This window comes from Molothrus ater, chromosome 6, assembly GCF_012460135.2.
Source record: "Molothrus ater isolate BHLD 08-10-18 breed brown headed cowbird chromosome 6, BPBGC_Mater_1.1, whole genome shotgun sequence".
Classification (NCBI taxonomy): Eukaryota; Metazoa; Chordata; class Aves; order Passeriformes; family Icteridae; genus Molothrus; species Molothrus ater.
Window position 1 is genome coordinate 21784446 of NC_050483.2, and position 5758 is coordinate 21790203.

Below are 5758 nucleotides of genomic sequence, written 5' to 3' on the forward strand. Positions count from 1 at the left end.
TCGCTGAGAAGGAGAGGAGCCCTCCCCCGCATCTTACCAGAGCAGACAGTGAGCGGGGTTTCCTTAATGGGAATCCCTCCACTGCTTCTCCCCCAAATCCCAAGCTCCTGTGTGTGGGGTGTGCCGCCTGTGCATCAGATGGGCGGAATGAGGCTGTCGACTCATTTTTCATTCAAAGGTTTAGCTGAAGATAGATTTGAACTCCACACATATATTTCAAGGGAAGTTTTTTCAGCAAGTGTAGTAGGCTTAGCCTGATATGCCCACCTCTATCCACCCTTCTCCCTCTGGAGAAAGGAGGCAGCTCAGTTTGTTGCCTTTCACTATATCTGTTTGTAAGAAAGTTTTGAGAGAAAAGCTGTGGGCTGAACACTCCAAGATAAAAAATAATAAAGCCAAAAAACTACCATGATCGTCTTAAGCTATCTGACAACTTGAGGTTCACCCTGATGTTGGTGAAGACCAGGTGAGAAAGGGCTTTTTCCTTTCCCAGCAGTGTCCTTTCCCAGTTTGTGTGTGCAGGGAAGGTTAAAAAAGACTCTGACTGGGAGCTCTCCCACATTCCCAAACTTTTCAGCATCTTCCATCACCTAACTTTCATTTTTTTTCTGAGCTTAGAAGCATTTACAAGTCACTGATTAATCTCACCCTGTGACTACCCCAGCTACTCCTGCTCTATGCTGCTGGGTAAGGGAGCATGACTTGCCCAGGTCAGGCCATGACAGAAGCAAGAGAAAGCCTCAGGAATATCTGGTCCCAGTGCTTTCCTACCTGTCAGGTTATATCTGTTCCCTCTGTATGCAAGTTTGAGGAAAACTTGGTGCATGAATGGGTTTTCCCAGGAGGCTGGGAGTATATTTGCTTGTGCAGATCTGATAAGTTAGGTAACTGCCATAGCTGGTGAAGATCAGTTCCACTCTGGGCAGCTGCAGAGGAGGATGACCTTCCCCATGTGGCATGGCTGGGGAGAGGGGCTGAACCCTGGCCAGGAGGGGGAGATAGGAGACAGGTCATGGCCCTTCAGGAGTGGATTTCCCCAGTGTCACCAGGACAGCCCTTGGAGAGAAGCGCTAAGCTCCCTGCTCTAGGTGTCTGAAGAGCTATGCTGGAGCCTCCTCTGACCTCTCCTCCCCAGGAGTGAGGAAGCTTTGGAGTAGGCTGACTCAGTTCAGCGGGGGACAGGAGCAGGGACACCCTCCTGGGCAGCCCTACCAGCAGGAGGGCCGGGCAGTGACCACAGGCAGCTGTCACCCCGAGCCCCGGGCGTGCACTCACCACAGCCAGACTGAGCACAGGAGTGACTGCAACATGGAAGGGAGGGCCTTGGAGGCTGCTGAGGCTGCCTCCCCTCACCGTGCTGGACACTCAATGGGGAGAGCAGCTCTGGTTAGTACATGTCCCTCCATGAGAGACTAATAGGAAGATTGCTGGGATTTCTGCTTTTGTACATCCTCCTGCCTGTGAAGTAGCTAAGCAGAAACATCTAGGAGAAAAAAATGGAAGCACCTTCTTGATCATATGAAGAATGTTGTCCCAAGACAGAAAAACTGGCTTTGTGTCCCAGCAATGACACAGACTATCTCTACAGCCTTGGATAAGTCACTCAACTTCTATTTACCCAGCTATAAAGTAAGTGCAACTGGCTTTTTTTTTTTTTTTGTCTTTATTATTTTATTTTTCTTTTCTTTCTCTTTTCACATCCTGAGGTCCTTGGGCAACCTCTTAATACCTAGCATGTCTAGCTCCTCACATGTTATGGTGCAGATCTTATTTGGTTGTTTACTTCCTCCCATAACATAAATGAGAATTCACTATTCAGATATCCTTGTAGGAATACTGAGATTGGGAGAGGCTATTTTGAGAATGACAGGCTGAAGGGGGAAAAAAAAGGATTTTGTTAAAATTCAGTCATTGCCCTTCCTAAGCAAGGCTGAGTTAGCATCCTAGAATTAGGCAATAAATGCTGCTTTTTTCCTGTGTCCATCCCTTCTTTCATCCATTCTGAGTTGAACCTTTCTGCTGCAGTGTATGTTCTGTCCTCAATTAAAAAAAAAGGGGAGAAAAAGGAAAAAACCCAAAAATAAAATAAACCCCTGATAGTATAATTCCTCTTCCACTGTCTGAGTCTCTGCACCAGGGAACTGTGAACAGCACAGTTCCCCGTGCAAACAGCCCCCTGTGTAAAAATAGCAACACAACTGCAAACTTCAGAGTAATCACTGCTTGATTTCAAAATATTTGTTCTGCTCCTGCCCTGTCCTTTATCTCTCGGGCCTCTATATGTCACTAAAGCAACATTCGACAGCTCCTCACCAGGTCTGCCTCCTCCAATGTGCTCCATCATTATTAATGGAAACAATCTCCATTTCAGAGTATTTAAAAATATACCCTTTTCTAAATATAGGCAATCTGTGTGTGCTTAACTACTACAAGGCAGAATGAGAGGGACCAAAATATTGACATGCACTGGGTGTGTATAATTTGTTTTGATTCCTGCTCCCCCCCCCAGCCCCCCAGTGCCGATCTGTATATTACCCACACACCTTGGAGGAAAATCTGACACTATGTAGCATGAGGAATGTAGCTGCTGCTTGGAGCCTGGAGTTTCCTTTGTTTATTTTTCCGTCCTCTGTCCAAACGGTGTCAGTGAGAGTGGAGCTTACGGAGCTATTTATAGCCTCTCGCCACACCAGGCTGCACCTTGCCAGCAGCAGCAGCAGCAGCCCCGGGGGGGGGACAGGACAGGGCATTCCACAGGGCAGGGCAGGGCACAGGGACCCGGGCAAGGAGAGGAGGGCAGTGGAAAGCCTGGAAGGCAAAGAGGGGCAGAGAGCAGAGCAGAGGAGGTGTGCAAAGTGGGGGACCATGGCATGCAAGGTGGAGAGGAGCTGGGGGGAGGTGGACAAGGACAGCTGTCCTCAGTGCTTGACAGAAGCTGTTTTGGAAGACATTTGGTCAGGTAGCTATTTCCTGGTTAGTATGGGGGCTTTGAATGAAACCATCTTGAGGCAACCTTTGCCTGGGGGAGTACTTGGGAGCTAGTCAGAGTGAGACTTGCCTTTTTGGGGAGATGCAGAAACATCCCATCTCACCCAGTACAGAGGGAGAATCTAAAAAAAAGAGGAGTTTGTCCCAATGGGAGGGGGCAGCAAGTCCAGTGAGAGTCATAAATGGGTCTGGGAATTCTGGGCTTATGTGGCCTGTTGACTCGGGACTGGGTACTTCCCAACTCTTCCCTGGCATCATCCCCTTTTTGGGGTGCCAAGCTCTGACCTTGGCTGGAGCAGACAGTCAGAACCATGGCATATGCGTGGCAACCCCCAGGAGGGTCTCGGTGCCTCCTCCCCAGCTCCCTCAGCTGTCCCTGAGTCTAAGCTCCCCTTGCCATGCCTGGCCCCTCTCCCTGGGGATCCTGCCTGCTTCCCATGCCCCAGTGGGGACATTTTCCCTTCCCTGTTCATGGGTGGATTTGATTCATGCCTGGCTTTATGTGCAGATGTGCTGGTGGCAGTTCCCTAAAAGGGGGGTGAGGGCAATGTACCCACTGATGAGGCAGTTCTGGGGCTCAGTTTGCGGCTGTGCTCTGTTGTTGTTAGCATTAATAATCTTGCCCTTGGTGCAGTCTGCAGGTCTTGAGGTGCTGACTAAGGAGCAAAAATCCAGGGAAGGTGGAGAGCAGGAAGGAGAGCTTGATTTGGGAGTGAGTGTGCTTTCATGCTCTCCCCTGAGTACATGTCCAGAGCTTAGGGCCACCCCATTTTTCTAATGGGGTGCAGGTAAAAAGCTGCAGTTTCTGCTTGAGGTATTGCTTGAGCTGGCAGGGAGAGCTGGGCTGGCCAGATGGAGGGATGAGAGGGAGGCAGGGAGAGAGAGGCAGGCAGGGATAGGAGGAGGGAGAAGGGAGCTAGACACCTACGCAAACACAGAGTGAGAGGAGATCCTTGGATGCAAACACAGACACAGGCGTCCTCCTCCTCCTCACATGCCCCTGATTCATTTCCACATGCCATACACGTGACATGCTAATTCAGGGCTACTACAGAACTCCAGGGCTAGAGAGGAACCGGAGAGAGAAATAAAACCCAGTAAGGCACCAAACTGCAGATTTTTAAAGGGGATTCAGCGCAGCTTAGCCGCACCCCCGCCCCTTGCTCCCTCCGGGGGAGCAGAGCCCGGGTGGCCCCCTCCCCGCGTCCTCATGCCCCAGGCACCCCCACACCACCACCTTGCGGGAGTGGCTCCACGTGAGCCCCGCACACAGCACGGAGCCGGCACACATCCCAGCCCTGGCCCGGACACACGCGGTTACATCAGCGGCACGCTCCGCTCCGCGCCCTGCGGCACCGCCGCGCTGGGGCAGCGCTGCCTCTGCCCTCCTTCCCGGCACTGAGGGCCTGCCGAGCTCCACTCTATTTTTAGGCACAGGCACGTAAGCCCTGCGTGCTGGGGGGCGAATAACTCCAAACAACCCCGTTACAAACCCGAACATCCCCAAGGTAAATGTAGTCACCCGGCTGAGGGCAGGATATGCTCCCCGCCGCAGCCCACCTCCCCACCGCCGGCCCCGGCGCTTCGTGCCTCTGCCCACCTCCATTCCCGAGGCACGGCAGGCTGCCGGCCCTGCCTGACTCAAACAGTCACATCCCCACTGTGACAAGGAACTGAAAAAGAGGGAAGGTAAAATACAAAATACATCTGTAGCTGCAGTGGGCTCAAGTAACTCTGGCAATATGACTGCTCTGACCCCACAGGGGTTTACACCAGGGAAATGATAGGACAGTTTTATCCTCTGTACCTGTACCTTTGCCTGGTTTATGAGGTGCCTTCTTACCATTCACTCTTCCAACGCTGGGTCCAAAAGGAGTGAACCACCTGGATTCATAATTTCTGTCATGCAGAAATAACATCAGTACAAAGAGCTCGGCAGCCCATCACCAGCCATCTTCCTCCCACTCCCTGTTTAAGGCTGCATCGATGCAAAGACCTGAAGAGCTTCACCCTCTCAGGCACCACCAGGTGTGCCAGAGACACGGGCAGGGGGAAGCAGTTCTCCTTTTCAGAGCCTCCCCAGCATGGGTAGGCAGAGACTCTCATCTTACCCACCCCAGATGAGCCAAACAGGGGTCAAAGTCCCTGGACCACACCAGAGCAAATGTGGTGAGCAAGAACAAGCACCCTCTGCACTGTGCTTGGGAGTGGTGGTGGCCACAGAAGCAGGACTGGATCTCTCCCCAGCCAACAACCAGTGATGGTGGGAGCTCCTAGTGCCCTTTGGAGTTAGCCCTGATCACCACCAGCTCCCATTGTATCAGGTCAGTTTGATGGGGGCTCGCTGGGCATGACACAACCAACTTAGTGGAATTGATGTCTTTGTAGCACAGAGAACCAAGGATAATTTGGGCTATATTGTATCCTTAGTACGTCCTCACTAACTGGAGTAGCCCTCCAGACATTTCTAACAGGAGCTACAAAGCTAGTAAGACAAAAGCCTCTTTGCTCTCTCCTGGGTAGAATCTTATGTGTTTCACCTTTGAAAAGCATATTGAAGAAATTTAGGATGCAGTCCTGGTGATTTGCTCCTGTGAACAGGCAGTGATGACAAGTTTTCCACCAAGTGTTGAGTCCCCGTCTCATTTTGGGAGCCAAAGGAGCTGGCCCCTTGCCCCAGGAAAGATAAGTTAGCAAGCTGCTTTCTTCTGCATTTCTGAGGAGGAAAGAGAGATCTAGTTTACTGGCTTAGCTCTCCCCACGTGTGAAT